Genomic DNA, 21,092 nt, shown 5'->3' with positions numbered 1-21,092 from the left:
GGATGGGCTATCACCAGCAGGAGAGTGAATTTGTGTGGGGGGGTGGAGGGTGAGAAAACCTGGATTTGTGCTGGAAATGACCTAACCTGATGATCACTTTAGATAAGCTATTACCAGCAGGACAGTGGGGTGGGAGGAGGTATTGTTTCATATTCTCTGTGTATATATAAAGTCTGCTGCAGTTTCCACGGTATGCAACCGATGAAGTGAGCTGTAGCTCACGAAAGCTCATGCTCAAATAAATTGGTTAGTCTCTAAGGTGCCACAAGTACTCCTTTTCTTTTTGCGAATACAGACTAACACGGCTGTTACTCTGAAAGTATTTTGTGCAATTCCATCTAATCATGTAATGATGTGTAATCACCTAACTGTTAGAATGTGTACAATTAGGTGATTACATTGTCTAACGACATTATAAAAAACCTTGGTGAGAAAAGAGCTATGTATAAACGATAGCCTTTTTTGTTCTGAAGTTCGTATGTCAACTTAAAAAAAAATCTGTCTTTTCAAAATCCCGTCACTTAGTTTCCATTGAAAATCATTGTCCTCACACATCAGGCTTCTTTTCCTTTTAAACTAATATTTTAGAGTGAAATTTGTCCCTGTGCAGGGGGTCAGCACAAGGCATTACTTAAGTCCTCCAAAATAGGGCTTAAATGGGACTTAAGTGATGTGTAGGCTTCATGCTGCTGTTCTTAGGGTAAGGTGACATGCACTTTATGTTCTTACCCAGTTTTCACTGGGGCAAAACTCCCATTGCCTTTAAGGAGATTTTTTTGCTGAGTAAGAACACAATGTGCCCGATCCTGTTTCCACTGAAATCTATGAGAATTTTGCTATTGACCTCAATGGCAGCAAGGGCAAGCCCTAGGATTTGGCCCATGCTGTCTGAAGTGGATTAAAGTGTGTCCTTTGAGAACTGCTGGAAGATCTTATGCTGACATAACCAAAAAGGTTCTCAACTAATTGTCTGGCTACACGAGAAGATTTAATATTAAAATACTGTTTCCCATTAGATTTGAAATAATAAAGTTAAATATTATAGCTTGGTTAACTTGGACTTCCTGATATGTTTCTGGTTTGACGTCACTTCTGTGAAGCAAAGGTGGGACACACAAAAAAGGTCATCAGAGTTTAATTACCTTAGATTTCCGTTTAAACAGAGATTGCTCTTGGTGCTAAATATTGTCCATTGTGATGGAAAAAATGCAGAGACCCTACCTTTGTGTCAATGAGAGCCTACCTATTCTGTCCCAAAGCCATTACACAGATAAGAATAACAGTTCCTAATTATAGCCACATTTGTTGGCCTAAATTTGCAAAAGTAACTGGATTTGGGCTCCCAGCTTGAGACTATGGCAAACTGGGAAATATCTGCATTATTTTTTATGAATACAGGCATGCCCCCATGTGTGTTTATGTTGAGTTAATTGCTATGGGGTACGATCAAGAGGGCTTGTTAGAGGAACCAAGCAGGAAAGGTAAAACAATGGGCTAGATAAGAGACATCCCAACTAACAATTGGCAGGTTTATAGGTTCAAAGAGGTGATGCCTCAGCCCCAGTGCTAACGACACAGCTGTTTTGCCAAGGCTGAGACAAGACAGAGCAAAGGGAACAGTAAACCATTTCAGGAGCCCAGGCCAAGAAAAGGAAAGTTAGGTTTAGGTTAGGTTAGTTAGAGAAGCTGCCCAGAGTGTCAGCAAAAGCTGACAGGCTGGCAAGGAGACACACAGAGAAAGAGAGGCAGAAACTGCAGCTGGGGCAGTCAGCTTCTCACAAGCCAGAGTTAGCTGAAATGACAAAAGCTTGCACAAAAAGAGTATGGACTAGGTAAAGGGAAAGATGCATGTAGACCTTTATTGTTTCTACCCTTTGCTATGTGTGCTACATACGTTTGGGTGAATGAATAAATAATACTTTATTGTGAAGACCTTGTTTCTGAGTTGCTTTAACCAGTGCTGGTCACAGGTCCCTGGAGCGAGAGGGCCTACAGGGGCCAGACCAGTGTTGGGCCTGTTGAATTATCATAGCTGTGAACCAAAGGGCTGCTGTACAGAGATCCACTCTTAGGGTCTATTTACAACAGGGCTGGGAGTGATTGCAGCTTATACCCAATCTAGCTTTAACCTAGCTAGCTCGGGTACTGATAGCAGTGAAGCCATGTTAGCAGGGGCTTCAGTGCAGGCTAGCTACCCAAGTAATTACCCAGGGTTCTGGGCAGGCCCACAATACAGCAAGCACTGCTGTGGCATCACTACATAACTGTGACAGGGACACTTTAAAGAAGCCTGGTTTTCAAAGGATGGGTTTGAGGAGCTTTCTAAAATCAGGCCCCTTTAAAGGGCTTCAAGTTTGGCACTCAAAAAGTGAGCCATCACAAGTCACCTAATGTTTGCCTTTCTACCCAGTCAGCATCCTGGCTGTTTTATTAGCCTAATATTTGTTTGCACAGAGTGACATGTAAAGGCCCTGCCCACACTGGGATTAGAACTATTCTAGCTACAGCTGGGTTTAACTACAGCTGTTAGCAGCTGGGTTGTAAAGGCGGGACCAAGGTATACAATTTAAATCCAGGGTTTCCGTTTGGGCCCAATCCTATCGGGCTTCCCTGAAAAGTGTGAACATGGGGTTGGGGTTTTTTTTTTGCTTTAGGCTAGGGTCCTACTTTGAGCTAACAAGAGAAAAAACAATCAAGCTAAAACCTGTCCTTTGCAGACCATCGACAGCCAGCATTCAGAGTGAGAGGATACTTATCCAGTTGGCTAGAGAACAGTCCAGTTCTGGGTTTTTTTGTTTTTTGATGAGTGTTTAATAGAAAGTGAAAGAAAGTGTTGTGTGCACTCAATATTTGCCTGAGTATTCATGAGGAATGCATTTGTGCCCCCACCCTGAACTGAACCCAAAGATTCAGAGAACTCTGTTTATATGATTACACCTGTTGTCCACATCTGAGAACACTTCCTGGTTTTACTGTGGGACAGCAGTATAAGAAAGCACAGGAAACAACACAAGAAACCATTATTCTTGAGCTATTTCCTTTATATTTTCCCTTAAATTTCCTATGAATTTCCATACTTAAAAAAGAAAGGACAAAAACGAGAGTCTTATTGTGTCATAGGTATTGTAATGATCCTCACTCTGTAATATGGTCTCACACAGTGAAATAGAGAGAGCTGATGAGTATATTCCTGTATAAGGTCTTTGTGAACAAAAGCTGATTGTTGTTGTGTTTCTGATATTTACCTGGCCAGGATTTCTAAACCTGTTAATAGTGCCTAAATATGTACACATAATAATTGAAAGAGTCTTACTAGATACTCTTGGAAATTTTTATTCTTGAATGTCAGAATTTTTTCCTGGGAAATATTACTGATATACAATGTAACATCACGGGTTTGGAATGAATGAGGTGAGACCACATTGCCAAAAAAACCCCACCATCAAGCAGCACTACCAGCTTCTCCCAGAGAGGCCACAGGCAGTGCCACATTCTGAAAGAAAGAGAGGCAGGTTTCTTCCTGTCCCCCTCTCCCAATCGCTGGATTGCAGGTGAGTGTGGACTGAGGCATTTACTGCCTCTCTCAGTCCACACTCACCTGCAATCCAGCTAGTTGCAGAGGGGAAGCCCATTACATAAGAACAAAACACAAGAAATATCTTATCAAGTGGGTCTCTGGAGAAACTTGGCAATGGCTGAGGCATGTGCATTAAAACATGAGCAGCTGCATTCACAGGAGTCATGGTACTTCTCTAAGAAGCAAATTAAAAATGATGGGGAGTCACAAGGATGTAAACATAGCTAGAGTGACTCTTTTCCTCTTGGGATACCACAGTCTGGAGCAATAAGAGCAAGTGCACACTTTGAATGGGTACCTTGCACAGTGATAAATACAAGTATAGCAATAGCACCATCTAAAGGCCATTTTACATTAACACAACACTCATGCACAGAAATATTTCTAACATAGTCCAACACCGTTCTTCACATTCCTTAGAACATATGTATGTTTACATGCAGTGACAGATTCACGATTATTTGATCTAAAACTGAAATGCGTTCCTGATGCATGCTAATTGTACTTATGGAGGATAGCCAATCCCAACTTTTTAGCCAAGTACCTAGCATTTTCCCACTCAGTCCCTTCAAAATCAGGTTTCAGAGTAGCAGCCATGTTAGTCTGTATCTGCACAAAGAAAAGGAGTACTTGTAGCACCTTAGAGACTAACAAATTTATTAGAGCATAAGCTTTCATGGGCTACAGCCCACTTCATCGGACGCATTGAATGGAACATATAGTAAGAAGATATATACACACACATACAGAGAAGGTGGAAGTTGCCATACAAACTGTAAGAGGCTAATTAATTAAGATGAGCTATTATCAGCAGGAGAAAAAAACTTTTGTAGTGATCATCAAGATGGCACATTTAGACAGTTGACAAGAAGGTGTGAGGATACTTAACATGGGGAAAAGCAAAAGCAGTTTGTATTTCCATAAACTATTTCCTCCAGCACCAGTCTGATGTATTTTCATGGACTAAAATGCATCATTGAAATTTTTTGGATTTTTCTTTTTTGGGGTAGAAATGTTCCTCCCAAAATGTTGTTTTCAATAGTTTCCAGTGTTAGCAAGACTGCAGATCTCAGAGGTAAGGATGAATGTTTTGAATGTGATTGACATGAGCATGTTTCCCTGCCTCAAAGGTTTCGAATTAGAACTCTTTATTTGACTTTGTTTTGGAAAGATTGAGGGGCACACTGTTGCGTGGTCTCTGAGAGCAGTGTAGCACATATTGTGCAGAGCAGGGTCTCACATACATCATTACAATAAGTGAAAGATTTTGTGGACTCTCAAAATTGCTCTACTTATGCAATAGCTATTTGACAAGCTGTAAGCAATGAGTTGTGTCAAATTCTTTGACAAAATTTCCAGGTTCTCTTTCAGAATACTTATTTTATGGACCAAGGGGGCTGGGCACTGTACTGGATGTACACATCTGGACAGTCTCCTGACCTAAAGCGCCCATTGGAGACAGTAAGATGGATAAGGAATGGAATAGAAAATAATGCTGAAACTGTTACAATGTGATTATTAAAATCAGCAGCATGCCCTCCCCTGGAATATTGTGCTCAGTTTTGGTCACTCCATCTCCAGAAGGATTTAGCAAAAGTAGAAGGGGTCAGAGATGAGTGTGAAGTGATCAGAGGCTTGGAGAGACTTCAGTTTAAGGACAGCTGGAGAAGTTTGGGACTATTTAGTGTAGCGAGAATACACAACTGACGTATCACAAAACACTGATAGGAATAAAACAGGTAAAGTGGGTGCTCTTGTTTACCCTATCTCATAATAAGAATGATAATTAATAATAAAAAGCCAAGGGACTTCCAAGGAAATTGAAAGTCAACAACTTTCAAACCGATAGAAGGAATTTTTTTAACACTATGCGCAATTAACCTGTTGAACTCATTGCTACAAGACACCATAGACTTCAAATGCTTAACAGGATTTTCAAAAGCATTATACATTCGCATGAATAATGTGATCAGCTAGGATGAAAATATAACAGATATAAACCTTCATGCTTCAGGGGACATAAAACCACTAACTGAAGTGAATTAAGAAAAAATCCTCCTTTACAGGGAGTCTATTCTACTATTGTCCATTTCAATAATCATCTCCGGTTGTTCACAGCTTTTTTCTTGCAATAAGCGCAATGTGAAGGACATGTCAGTCATAGAGCATCTAGCTCTGAACCCGCACCGGTTCTCAGGGTAGACTCTCTCAGCAAGAACTTGGACCCTTTTCAGTAGGATCCTTGCAAGCACCTTGCCGACCAGGCTGAGCAAAGATATCCCTTGATAGTTGTTGCAATCTGCTCTGTCCCCTTTATTTTTATATAGAGTAATTATCTTTGCCTCTTTCAGCTCTTGGGGTATATGGCTTTCTTCCCCAGAGAAGTGCATAGATGTCACTTGCAAGCTTCCTCCCCCCATCGTTAGGAGCTCTGGGGGTATCTGATCATTGCCTGCTGCTTTCCCAGGCTCAATCTCTTTGATAGCCTTCTCTACATCTTCAAGAGTTGGTGTTTGGCATGAGGAATAAGTCCTCTGACACATGCATCAAGTTTGGTATGGTAATCATTATCAAGAAAACAGTTATGTCACAAGGTACCAACATTCCACCTAAAATCTATGTCAATAATGAAGCTCTGGATCATGTTGCTAGAATCAACAAAGCTTCTGTCACTTTTGGAAAAAACTTACCTCCCGTTGTGGAACAACAATTTTCTAACCCTGAACACAAAGTTGTCCATCTATCAGGCTTGTGCCCTGAGTACCCTCCTTTATGGCTGTGAAAGCTGTGTTACGTACTCCAAGCAGGAGTGGAGATTGAACAGTTTCCATTTCCACTGTCTTAGAAAAATCCTTGGAGTTACTTGGGACCAAGAGATCACCAGCAATGAGATCCTTGAGAGAATCGGCCTACAGTTTATGCAGACTACGCTGAACGTTTGAAGGCTTCATTGGTTGGGATATGTGGAGAGCATGCCTCAAGATCACCTGCTGAAGGCTGTGCTCTATGGCCAGCTTAAGAACCGCCCATGATGCAGAGGAAGGCCAAGCCTCCGATACAGCAACAAGGTGAAGCAAAGCCTCAAGAAATTCAGCATTCCCACTGACAACTGAGAAAATCCTGCCCACAGCTGCTCAGTTTGGAGAAGCCAGGTTAAGGCTGGTGTAGTTACCATGGAGAGCCATCAGAGAGCCCAGGCTGAGGCCCACAAGCAAGCCACAAAGCAGAATATGCTCCAACCTCTGTCTGGCGAGTGGACCTGTAGCCACTGTAGGAAGATCTGTTGCTCACGCATCGGGCTCCTTTCCCATACCTAAGCACCACTGATGGACTGACTTTGTCATGTCTCTTTTCATCTGTCAAGATGTTCGACGGCCAAAAGTGTTTGAAATCTCACTTTGGATACATTCAACCAAAACTGAATCCAGAAGTTTGAATGTTTTTCTTATCTACATTGCTTTTACTGGGGAATCCAGATGAAATTAGGCTCTCTCATGAGACTGTCAGTACTTCCTGTCAAGCATAGGAAAGGCAGCAAGACCTTATCTCATGCTATGTTGTTACTTCTGCTTCCCAGCTAAAACTGGAAAGTACAGCCACACCACTGATATTAAAAATAAAAATGCAAACAAATGAAACTGTTATCATATCAATAAAAATCTGAATCACATTTTGAGTGAAAATATTCAGTAGTTTGTATCTTACTCATCCTTCCCTAGCCCAGAACCCTCCAAAGATCATACATGTTTCTTGTGTGGTGCAGAGAGGAGGGGCTGATGAAATAGGACATAGAATCATAGAATATCAGGGTTGGAAGGGACCTAAGGAGGTCATCTAGTCCAACCCCCTGCTCAAAGCAGGACCAATCCCCAATTGAATCATCCCAGCCAGGGCTTTGTCAAGCCTGACCTTAAAAACTTCTAAGGAAGGAGATTCTACCACCTCCCTAGGTAACGCATTCCAGGGTTTCACCACCCTCCTAGTGAAAAAGGTTTTCCAAATATCCAACCTAAACATCCCCCACTGCAACTTGAGACCATTACTCCTTGTCCTGTCCTCTTCTACCACTGAGAATAGTCTAGAACCATCCTCTCTGGAACCACCTCTCAGGTAGTTGAAAGCAGCTATCAAATCCCCCCTCATTCTTCTCTTCTGCAGACTAAACAATCCCAGTTCCCTCAGCCTCTCCTCATAAGACGTGTTCCAGACCCCTAATCATTTTTGTTGCCCTTCGCTGGACTCTCTCCAATTTATCCACATCCTTCTTGTAGTGTGGGGCCCAAAACTGGACACAGTACTCCAGATGAGGCCTCACCAATGTCGAATAGAGGGGGACGATCACGTCCCTCGATCTGCTCGCTATGCCCCTACTTATACATCTCAAAATGCCATTGGCCTTCTTGGCAATAAGGGCACACTGCTGACTCATATCCAGCTTCTCGTCCACTGTCACCCCTAGGTCCTTTTCCGCAGAACTGCTGCCTAGCCATTCGGTCCCTAATCTGTAGCTGTGCATTGGGTTCTTCCGTCCTAAGTGCAGGACCCTGCACTTATCCTTATTGAACCTCATCAGATTTCTTTTGGCCCAATCCTCCAATTTGTCTAGGTCCCTCTGTATCCTATCCCTGCCCTCCAGTGTATCTACCACTCCTCCCAGTTTAGTATCATCCGCAAATTTGCTGAGTGCAATCCACACCATCCTCCAGATCATTTATGAAGATATTGAACAAAACCGGCCTCAGGACCGACCCCTGGGGCACTCCACTTGACACCGGCTGCCAACTAGACATGGAGCCATTGATCACTACCCTTTGAGCCCGACAATCTAGCCAACTTTCTACCCATCTTATAGTGCATTCATCCAGCCTATACTTCTTTAACTTGCTGACAAGAATACTGTGGGAGACCGTGTCAAAAGCTTTGCTAAAGTCAAGAAACAATACATCCACTGCTTTCCCTTCATCCACAGAACCAGTAATCTCATCATAGAAGGTGATTAGATTAGTCAGGCATGACCTTCCCTTGGTGAATCAATGCTGGCTGTTCCTGATCACTTTCCTCTCATGTAAGTGCTTCAGGATTGATTCTTTGAGGACCTGCTCCATGATTTTTCCGGGGACTGAGGTGAGGCTGACTGGCCTGTAGTTCCCAGGATCCTCCTTCTTCCCCTTTTATTTTTATCACCCACATAGTTTTTTGTGGGTGATACAGTACATACGGTGTTTCAAAACTGAAGACTTAGTATGCATTTGCATAACATCAGACAGCTTCTTATTATTAATTCCATAGAAGAGTAAAACAAAATAGCAAGTGATATCGTTCTGCTAATGAGGATTGCTATAACAGTAGGATTGCATACTATCAACACTAAGTTGATAACTGTTGTAAACTTTAATAACATTTTATAGCAGAAATACTGATTACTTTAGAATATGAAGGCAGGATTTTCAAAGAAAAAGCAGTTAATACAGATGCCCAACTTTTGCTGTAGAAATTTGTCTGAAGAAAACATAAATAACCTTCCTTACCCTACATGTACACCTTTTGTACCTGCAATCTTTTTTCATGTGCAGTTTTTGACCTAATTCATTGCATGTGCTTATTAAAGCTCTCCTGAGAGCACACTGAATTTCTAGAATTCCTTTCTGTTAGATGTATCAATATTGTATCAATAAGACTTTTAGGCAGGTACATACTGGATTAAGCGACTTCGATGTAACTTCACTTTAAATTGGCCAGTGTGTTGCAGATTCAGGATTAGGTCATAAATTAAAAAAAATTAAAACTTCTGCTGAATACAGTAATAACCAAGAAATTCAGAATTAAGACTCAGGACCTTTATCTTCTGGGATAAATCAGAAGTAATTCCATTGTAGAAAGTTACATCAATCTAAAATTGGTAGAACTGAGTGGAGGAGAAGCAGACGCTCGAGTTCCATCCTTAACTCATGCCACTTTGCAAGTTAGTGGTTCAGTGAGGACTCTGGCTGATCTTGTATAGAGTACTACATGTTTACTGTGCATGAAAGTGTAGTTTTACTATAAAAAGTGACACTGAAAATGGCACCTTCTTACTCTCCAGCTCTGCTCCCTCAATGTAATAGAGGTGATATCTGCTTGCTTGTGAAAATCTCTTATTACTCTCAGGCCTGCAGAAGCAGCACAGAGCTCTGAGCCATAACTAGCCATCGTGGAATTTAAGATTAAAAAAGTACACCAGGGAATTTTGAATTTACTGTTATATATGTAATTCCACTAGATTTTACAAATTCATTTTTCGGTTTAAAAAAGGAGATACCAATTCATAAGACATTTTGTTATTCCTCTAAAAATTAGGGATGGGATTTTCAAAATCACTTAGTTTTGACCTAACTCTGTCCCCACTAGGTCAATGGTAAATATTTAGCATTGTACCTGTGCAATAGCGAACACATATGAATAGGCATGTAATGCATGCCACTGGGGGAAAATGGAATCGTAAGAAAAATATAGATTGCGATTTTATCTGGCAGCCTGGAAGATTTGTCTCAAAGAGGAAAATCAGTACAACAGATACCATGCAATGAATGGCAGAATATCTGTCACAGAACATTAGGGTTGGATATAAGTGGCTGGTGCAGTTAGATGATTAGGACGCTGAACAAAAAGCTATGAAATTAATTGGAAGGACTCCCGTTCACTTCAGTGGGCTTTGGATCAGTCTTTAGCTGAGCATCTGTACTACATAGCCCACTGTATTACTTTTTGTACAACTCCATATGCAGGGAGACACTTCACGGTTAACAGGTCACCTGTTGGTTTTTCTGTAAAGCTAGAGTCTTGGATGTTATAAACCTGTCCTTTGAGGAAGGGGCTAACATTAAATAAAGGAGTCACTCTAGAGTCTTCACATGTCATCTCTACAGGTACACCAACATAGCAAACAAAGATCCATGGCAGCGACTCTCAAAGCCCGAGTCAACTGACTCTGGCTCGCAGAGCTTGCACTGCAGGACTAAAAACAGGCATGTAGAAGTTCAGGATTGGGCAGGAGCCTGGGCTCCGAGACCCTTCCCCTTCGCCGGGTGTCAGAGTTCAGGCTCCAGCACCAGCCTGCACATCTACACTGCTATTTTTAGCCTTGTAGCACCAGCCTCAATTGACCCAAACTCTGAGACTCGCTGCCATGAGTCTTTTTTTGCTGTGTAGGCGTACCCAAAGTTAGACTATTTCTGATCAGGAGAATATGCAATATTGTCTTTCAAATAATTAATATAGCAAAAAACCCACAAAGAAACAAAACAAACCCCACATATAATTCCCCCTTCCCTTATTTCCCACTCCCCAAAGAAACCCTTCAGCCTACCCAGTGGGAAGCAATTCAATTTACCTTCCTGTTTCTACCTGAGTCATGCTGGGTCTGAAGGTAATACACTTAAAAAAACCTACTTTGATTCCATAAATTGAATCTGACATCTTTTTGGCAGTGAAAAAATCTCATTCCGCATGCAGTGATGCATGTCTAGCTGGGAGCCTTCAGGCTACAAGTTAAATGTTGAAACAACATCATGTTAAGCAAGTAATTATAAACTTCCATTGGGACCTTTCCTGCTCATAAGGTAGGGAGTGTAGCGACAAGAGTCATGCAGTAGGAAAATGCTAGGTTTGAAATAAGCAGGTACTGGTTATTCCTGGATGGCATTTTATAAATGAGACTTTGCACTTACACAATATAACATTTTTCTCCTGCAGTTAATAACACCTAATAATTGTCCTACCATCTAACTGCTGCATGGCTCTTTTCATCCAGAGATCTCAGTGTGCTTTCTGAACGTGGATGAGCATCATTGCATGCATCTTACAGGCAAGGAAGGTGCTGAGATCATTAAGTTGCAAAATGTTTATAAGTGTCTATTAATTTTTACTACCCAACTTGAGACACTTAGGGCCTAGTTTTCATAGTTGTTGAATCTACACATGCCTGGCTCTCACTGGCTGCTCCAGGAAATAAAGAAGAAGAGCAAATAGGTGGCTGCCCACATAGAGGTTGCTCCCAATGCTGCAAGCAGGTTGAGCTACAAAAGCAGAAAGGACCATTTTAAAGGTCTCCTCCATTTCTGGGACATCAGTCCAGCCATGAGCTCTTCAAAGAGGCAGACTACTGGTGGTAGAACCAGCATGATCACTTTGCCTACTCCCCTCCTTCATGGCTTCTCACTGTCCCTCTGCAACATCCTTAGTCTCTTTGGTGAGGGAAAGACAGCTTAGCCAATAGCTCCCAATGCCCTATCTACCACCCTAAACCCAACCCTGGCTCTCCTCTAAGCTCTTCTACTTCTGCTCTTGCATCTGTTCTGCTGTTTCTGGAGCAAGTCCTGCAACAATGCAGCCTTTCTCCACAATAACTGTTCTCTCCTCCCCCAAGTCACTTAAGCCCACATTTTTAAAGTCTCCACTAACTTGGGGCATGCAGTTTGACACTCACTTTTTCTCTGCCTCTCTTGCTTCTTCCCCAGTAAAAAAGTCTCAGGGTGCTGGAGAGGGACAGTGCCAACAGCGATGAAGCAGCAGGGGAATGAGACGTGATCCTCCAGGTTCTGCCACTGATAGCCTGCCTCTTTTGGGGGCTGCTGGCCAGGCTGCTGCCCCAAAAATGGGGGACGGCCAGGGTGGCTCCTTTTAGATAATCTTTGCTGAGTCTGTAGTACAGCCTCTCCTCTTATTGCAGTAACCTGTATATCCGGAAGTCACCCATATACCTATAACCCTTCTCTGTCTCTAGAGTCACTTAACCAGATAGAATGCATGTGGATATGGCCCCCTCATACTAATAGGCGTTAGGGAGTTTCTATCCTCCCTTGTTTCCCTGAGAAGCATGGAGCTTGGGCACTTTTCTTCAGAGATTGCTGCTAGGCACTTACTCCCTCTCTCCCACCGTGCTTCGTGCCCCACTACAAGTCTTCCAAAGCGTCATGTAATTTTCTTCCTCCCCCTCGCTGCTGGTGACATCTCTCCTAAACCAGCCCCACTCTTCCTTCCTTCTTTTATATCCCTTCCCCTCCACCTCTAATCCCACCAACCCCCTTCCGGTCCCTTTGGAATGCTTGTGCTCTCTGCCTACCAAACTTAGTGTGGTCCACAAGCTCCTAATTTCTCAGTAACTTTCTCCAAAACCTAGCAGCAGCAGCAGTCTTGTTCCTCCCCCTCCTCCTGCTCCCTTCCCTAACATTTTCTGTCCCTCTCTTCCTTCTCTTTTGGAATCCAGTCTATTTATTTTTTCTTTCTTCTTCCCCTCAGGGTTGCTCTTATTTACCATTCATGACTATATATGTGTAGGTTGATGAGGTTAAATTATTTCTACACGTATATAGTGGCCACAATAAAACACTTTCATAATATAGAAAAATAAATAGCAGGCATGTTGATTAATCAGTAGGCATGGAGTAACTAGAAACCATTTAACTCGGTTAAGAAATTTCAGTCTAGAATTCAACCTGTGAGTTTCAGCACAGGTAAAAAAGTGCTCTAATGCTAATGAATTATTCCCAGGGTAAGACCAGAGTAAAGGAGCCCTGAACTTTCACAGCAGCTCAGCTTTAGTCCCCGGTCCTGCAAACACATATTTGCTTAACTCTAACACCCCTATTGAACTACTCACACTCAAAATGTTAAACACAAGCCTATGTTTGCAGAATCAGGGCCAATCTTAGTAAGCACTGCCCCTGTTTGATCATAGGTAGGTTCTATCTGGGATTCTCTCACTGTGCCTTTGAATACCCAGCTTGATACTGTCCTGCAATATTCCTGTTTCCTGATAACATTCCACTATAATAACATTACACCCTGAAATGGGGGACTGGTAGTACCAAGACAGAGCAGACATTCCATTAGAATTGAGACTTTTGCTTCATATTTAAAATGGTAATTGAATGGAATAAAATTCTGTAGCACAATCTTATTCCCCAAACTGATTTATTTCTATGCCATGCATGCATCAAAAAATTAGGGAGACTGAAAAGGAGTGTGTTTTCTTTATGCCTGCAAACACCACTCATATCTGGCAACAGTCACTTGTGTACTTTCACATAAAGCTCAAACCAAAAATTATCTAATTATAAATTGCATCATGCTAGAAACACCATAGGAAGGGTATGAAGAAACTTATTCTAAGTTCCTATTTTCAGGCACTTATACCTTTAAAAACTTTCAGTGAAAAAGTGATTTTATTTTACAAGATTGGTTAAATTCCCCTGACCATTTCTGAAGGTTTTTTTAACATGGGGAAAAGTATCTTTCGTGGGCTAATCAATTTTCATACTTTCTCTGTGCTTAGAAAAAAACCCATTCTGAGTTACAAGTTTGAACTTGCTACACATTTAGCCTTCAGAAAGGACTAGAGCTTACGACATATATGAATAAATTTTAGTTTAGGAATAACAAAGTTATAAATATCCAAAAGCCCAACCTGTACACCATTTTCTACTAAATGTACATTCTGCTAAGTGTTGGACTTCTGTAACATGTATTTTTAAATTGTGTCAAGGGTACACAGAGTATATAAATATGCACCCTTTTTAAAGGATATAAATCTAAATACATTCCAATATGTAAACATATGAAGCTCCACGGGTTTTTCATATGTGAGGAGCTGTGTTTATTTCAATTATTCCAGGCATAAAAATTACCCCTCCCTCCCCTTACCAGCCGTTCTTAGACTTTTTTCGTACCTTATCTATACAAAATGTATTGTATAATGTATCAGCATGCATCAGTTCTTCCCCTTTAATTAACTGCCCTATACTTTGCAGGCCCACTTTTATATAACGGGCTCAGTGTCTCCTGGAGGGAAGTCTGGATTGTATCTAATTGTTATAAGGAGCAGAGATAGCTCTGTCTTGTTCTAGATTTTTAAATAAGGAAAACTGCTGGCATGGAATCTTTTTAAGTTGGCTTTAGATGATTTGGTAAGAAATCTTCCTGCTAATGTTTATTATGAGTCCCATTTTATATCAGTGTGATGGGTGTATACCCCACACAGTACCCGAATGGGTTACTGTGGGCTCAGGAAGCCAATTAACACACCAGGCTGCATCTGGAGAGTGAGGCTTAACTGATCATGAAGTCCAGCTGGGCAGGAGCAGACTGTATAGAAAGAGGAAGCTGATAGCAGAAGGGTGCTGTGATGGGTCTGGAGACACGAGCGAGCTGGTAGGCTAGAGCTGGTGCCTGACTGAAGATGGTGAGAGTGGGCTGTAGGAGCAGGCTGGGTCCAGGGCTGCAGCTGGCTGCCAGCTGAAAGGAAGATGAACATTGAAACTGACAATGGAGGTGAGGTCGGGGGGAGAGAAAGTTGCCTTGAACTATGAAGGAGAAGAAGCAGGGGATCGGGGGGGGAGGGCAGATATATCAGGATTTGAAGAAGGAATGCATAGAAATGGAAAAATAACAACAAGATAAGTCAACATTTTACAATTGTCAAATCAGTGATAGTAGATGTGAAAATAAGAGACATTGTTAACTCCCTGAAAATGGTGGAACGGATAAAGCAATGTTGGTGACACACAAAGAGATAAAAGAATGTGGGTTGGAGATCTAGTGATAGAACATACACATAAGGAGCAAGCTGAAAAACTTCTTAAAACTGTAACTTTAGAGAAAATGAAAGTTGCTTGTCAACTGCCTAAATTCCTGATGAAGGCAAGGGGGAGTTAGATATGGAATGCCACTAGGGTTGTCTGAGGATGATATCAAAAAGAGTATAGGTGAAGTAATGTTTGTTAAATGGCTACTTAGTAGGAGAGAGAGGAAAAAACTGACTGTCTACAGCTGGACTCCTAACACTTAAAAGTGGGACACTTCCAGATAGGATCCAAATGTGGCATCAATCTTTCTGGGTTAAACCATATATTTCCCCTCCCTGTCCGCACCACACAAGACGCTATAGTTGTCAAAGGTTTGGACATGTGGTAGCCATTTGTAAGGAAACAATGAGGTGCAATAAATGTATAGAAGGAACAGAACCTAAATGCAGCAATAGGAAAGCACAGTAAAGCATATCAAGGATTTCCGGTAGTAGAACAAGCTACAGAAATACAAATATTATTTCAAAAGAGTCCTATGTAGAGGCTACCTAGTGCAGAATATAGAAATAGGAAAAAAACAAGCAAGAGAGCAGACATACAGGGGCAGAACAACACATCTCTGGTCAGGGAGGAGAATATAAGAGGAATGGGAGATGATGTATTCTTGTAGGTAAAGAGAAGTTTATAGAGTTCATTATAGAAGTAATTAAGTGTACCTTGCAGTTCAGGGGAAAACCCCAAAAGGATTAAAATCCTAGCAAAAACAGCAGAAAAATAACTAAAGGTAAGACAAACTCTCAACTGACTGCATTCACGTGATTTTAAGTGAAGGCAATAATACCAGTCTTAATGATCCTTGGCTAGAATGTGCATAGTTTAATAATGCATGTACAGGAATTTAAGAAAGCCTGATGTAATGTGTGTCCAAGAAACATGTCTGACAAGTAAACCTGTGTTTAATCTACCTGGATATGATATATTTCTGAGGGATCTGGTAAATGAGGGACATTTGTATAGTTATAAAACAGGGACTCAAAAAGGATGTACAAAAACTAATTTTGAATAGAATGTTTTTGAGATTCTCATGCAGAAAAAAATTCATATATGGATTTATAATGTTTATAATCCAGGTAAAAGTTATTTTAGAACTAGAAAAAATAGTTAATAATGTCCAAAAACCCAGTCATAATTTGGTGAGACTTGAATAGCCATAATGAGCTATAGGGAAGTAAGAAAAATGACCTAAATGGTAAATGCTTAGAACAATTTATTGATATGCATAACCTGGTAATACTGAATACAAGAGCACTTACTGGATTTAATTCAGTGGCTGGATCCTTTTCTGTTTTGGATATGGGGATTGCAACCAATATAGCTCGTAAATGCAGCTGGGAAAGCCATAAAGAAGATGGAAAGGGATGTAATCACTGTCCTATGCTTATTGAGGATCAAGATAATGTCAAAAACACAAAAAAGTGTTCCTAACTGGGATTTTCAAAAAGGTGACTTGGGGCCTTTTCAAGGTTAAATCTGATAAATATTTATGTAGTAACTGTACAAGTGACAACCTAGGAGAATTCTCTAACAATGTAATAAAAGGAACTATAGAAGCAGCTGATCTGGTCACCTTCAAAACATCAAATTGCCCCCAATTTAGAAATCCAGTTCTCTGGTGGCAGGAGGGTTGGAAATTAGCAATCAAGGAAAGAAATAAGGCATACAAGAAAGCAAAGCACACAATGGATAGTTAAGACTTAATGAATTATAAAAGATGTAAGGTAATGGCACAAAGGATTATCAAAGAGCAGAAAAAGAAAGTTGGAGAAATTTCTGTGGGAAATTGAACAAAGATTCAAAGCATTCAGAAACAGGCAAGTAAATTCACAGAATGAATGGAATCTGGAGTAAAAGAACATGTATGCCTGGTCTTATTGTAAACAATGAAATTGAGGTAAGTCTCCAACTTAGGAAAGGTGGGCATTTTAGCAAAAAAAATTCTAAAAGGTCAACAGTGATATGACTCAAAACCAATGAGCTTTGTGGGAGTGGGGAAATGGAGGCTTATGGAGGATAACTGTGAACTATTAAATGGCTGGAGAGCATATACTGATGATGTGTTAAACAAAAATGTTGTTATGGAGGAGTTTATTGCAGCCATTAGAAAAAAGGAAAAATACAGCTCCAGGTAAAGATAGTATAAGAGATAAAATGCTTCAACACTTCTCAGAAGAGTGTCTAAAAAATCTATTATGGTTACATAGTGGGGAAAGGACTGCTGCCAATAGAATGGAAATATGCATTGGTGATACCAATTAGGAGATCAAGCAAGGTGCATACAAGACTAATGCTTATAGGATTATTGTCCTTCTATCAAGAGTGGGGAAAAAATTATAAATATAAGACTAGTGGAATACTGGAAGAATAATTTTATAACCAAGGTACAAAGTGGTTTCAGAAAAGGAAGATGCACAGTTGACCATATAGTGAGATTAGAAACTGAGATACAAAAAAGCATAAGGACTAAGAACTTTATGATGATTTTCCTGGACATTGGAAAAGCATATGACATGCTATGTAGAGAAGGCCTCCAAAGTAAACTAGCCAAAATTGGAATAACAGGGAGACTGTTTTGGTGAATAAGGGACTTTTTAAGTGACAGAATAATACAAATCAAAGTGAGAACCCCTACAAGCTTACAGATGGAACTCCACAAGGGAGTATTATGTGCCCTATTTTGCTTTCCATTATGATCAATGGCCTCTCGGAAAGTGTGCTGACTGGAATGGGCATTTCCCATTTTTGCAGATGACTGTGTGCTTTATGGACAAAGCATAAAAGACTTAAAAAGTAGCTGTGGGAAAAGACAAAGGAGGCACTCCAGAAAATTTCCAAGTGGGGAAATGATTAGGGATTTAAATTCTCACTTGCAAAAACAAAAGGAATGCTTTTAACCAGGAAGAAAATTAGGGAAGACTGGGGCTTATTTATTTTATGGTGAAAAAATTCAGATGATAAATTAATGTAGAAAGGTCACTGTCATAAATATAAAGGGAAGGGTAACCACCTTTCTGTATACAGAACTATAAAATCCCTCCTGACCAGAGGCAAAACCCTTTCACCTGTAAAGGGTTAAGAAGCTAAGATATCCTCGTTGGCACCTGACCAAAATGATCAATGAGGAGACAATTTACTTCCAAAGCTGGAGGGGGGGGAACAAAGGTCGGTCTGTCTGTCTGTGGGATGCTTTTGCCAGGAACAGATCAGAAATGCTCTTCATAACTCCTCAAACTTCTGTTAAGTTAGTAAGTAATCTAGCTAGAAATGCGTTAGATTTCATTTTGTTAAATGGCTGGTAAAATAGGTTGTGCTGAATGGAATGTATATTTTTGTAACTTAAGGTTTTGCCTAGAGGGATTCTCTAGGTTTTGAATCTGATTACCCTGTAAGGTATTTACCATCCTGATTTTACAGAGGTGATTCTTTTACTTTTTCTTTCATTAAAATTCTTCTTTTAAGAATGATTGATTTTTTTCATTGTTCTTAAGATCCAAGGGTTTGGGTCTGTCTTCATCTATGCAAATTGGTGAGGATTTTTATCAAGCCTTCCCCAGGAAAGGGGGTGTAGGGCTTGGGGGCGGGGGATATTTTGGGGGGGAAGACGTCTCCAAGTGTGCTCTTTCCCTGTTCTTTGTTTAACATGCTTGGTGGTGGCAGCATAGGATTCAAGGACAAGGAGAAGTTTGTACCTTGAGGAAGTTTTTAACCTAAGCTGGTAAGAATAAGCTTAGGGGGTCTTTCATGCAGGTCCCCACATCTGTACCCTAGAGTTCAGAGTGGGGAAGGAACCTTGACAGTCATTTAGATAATATCATACAAAAGTGTAAAAGTAGGATGAACTTACTTAAAAGTGTAGCTGGAAACAAATGGGGTGCAGGTATGAAGGGATTGATGATGTATAGAGCAGTGATAAGCCCAATTTTAGACTATGGTGGCCAAGCTTTTGGTTCAGCCTCAAAAACAACTCTTAGAAACTTGGACTTGCTCCAGGTCCAAGCTCTGCAGTTGGCATGTGGCACAATGATGATAACACCAGCGTGTGGGCTGCAAATAGCCCCTGGAGAAGCACCTATAAAACTAAGGATGAAACTTTTGGGCAAAAGTAAAAAAGGAATCATGAAAATAGATGTATACCACAGATTTATGAGGACTAATGGGAGATTAGTAAACAAAATGTGATGGATTGCCACAGATTTCCTCCCAAAATGGGTAAAGGAGGTATGGGGAAAAAAGAAAAATTGAAAGAATTAAAAATTTCTAGTCATGGGAAATCAAATTACAGCTTTTGTGTATTTGGGATTGTATGAAAAAACCAAGGGAAGGGGGGAAAAAACACATTATGACCAATGACATTTCTGAATTTATTTATGAAAAATTGAGCCACCTTTGTCAAGTCTATACAGATGGATCAAAATATGACAGCACAGGTCAACTGGGTGCAGCTTTGTGTGTTCCTAATCTTAGAATCCAGAAATTAAAAATACTATCAAATTATATGACCATTCTGAAAGCTGAACTAATGGGATAATGTTGGCACTAACCTAGATAAGAGATGTGTGACTGGCTGCAGCTGTAATTTTATCTGATTCCTTATCAGGCATTATGACAATCAGAACAGGGACTCTGAAAAGCAGAAATGACATAATTGAAATAATGTTCCTAACTACAGAAATAATGCGAGCAGGTATAACAATAGCATGGATTTTGGCACATATTTGGAATACCTGGAAATGAGATGGCTGACAGAAGTAAAACCTCCTCTAAAAATAAGGAGGTGGACATTTAAGATACCTGTAAGCAGACAAGAATTTAAAAGTGAGGTAATGAAGATGCTTGCAAGGGAATTGCAAGAGCTATGGACTACAGAAACAAAAGAGTGAAGGTTCTAGGATGTATGCTCAAAACCCAAAGATAATGACAGAAAAGTGAAGTTGGCATTTTTAAAGTGTTAACATTGTGCCTTAAATGATAAGTTAAACTTATTAAAAAGACATAAAGATGGATTGTGTAATGTATGCAAAACTAAAGAAATTGTTGATCATGTTCTGTGGCATTCTAGGGTAATATTCTATGAAAGGTAAGTTTCTTTATGAAAAATTGTGTGCTTGGAACCAAAGATTTTTCCCTAAAGGAACTGATGAGAATGGAATAGTGCAGAAAAAGCCTTGTTTTGTTCCCGTAAGGATACTAGACCGAATGAAAGAATAAATATACAAAAAATAAAAACTTGCCTAAAAATGAAGGAAGGAAGTGGTGATCATAGCCTCTCATGATGAGCCTGCTGTGCCAAAAAAACAAACCAAGACAAAGAGAGGGGCGGTTAGGAAAGGGAGCAATTAGAGTGGAGAGACCAGCAGGCTGAGGGAGTTGGGAGCAGGATCTTCTCCTAAGCAGAGAGTCAGAAAAGAGGCTAAGGAAGAGACAAAGCAGACTCCAGAGGCAAGACCTGATAGAAAGAGCAGGATCTAGACTTCCACAGAGAGAGTTCTGGGAGATGTTCAGTTAAGGAACAAAGCGGGGGAAACAGAGTAGCTGAAAAGTAATGAAAGGCAAAGCCTGAGGAGGGCTAGAATTGGTTTGAGTTTATACATTTGATTTGGGCTTGTTAAGGGGATTCCAGGGAAGGGCCCTAAGACAAGGGGGGAAGGGAGTCTGGGGAGAAAAGACCTGAGAGCAGCTGAGCAGGAAGAAGCTCAGAGAAGCAGTAGCAAAAAGTTGAATGAATCAGTCCATGGCTGCTCTTTATGGGGTTCTTGGGCTGGAACCCAGTGTAATGGGAGGGCCTGGGTTCCCTTCCCATCCACTAATATGGTGGCATGAGGCCAGAGAAGGTCTCACAGCCATTGGAGAGCCCTGAGGACCAGGAGTAAGGAACAAGGGACCCAGAGTTGGGACTG

The sequence above is a fragment of the Eretmochelys imbricata genome, chromosome 5 (genome assembly GCF_965152235.1).
Source record: "Eretmochelys imbricata isolate rEreImb1 chromosome 5, rEreImb1.hap1, whole genome shotgun sequence".
NCBI classification, from domain to species: domain Eukaryota; kingdom Metazoa; phylum Chordata; order Testudines; family Cheloniidae; genus Eretmochelys; species Eretmochelys imbricata.
Note: the sequence above shows the minus strand (reverse complement) of the source record.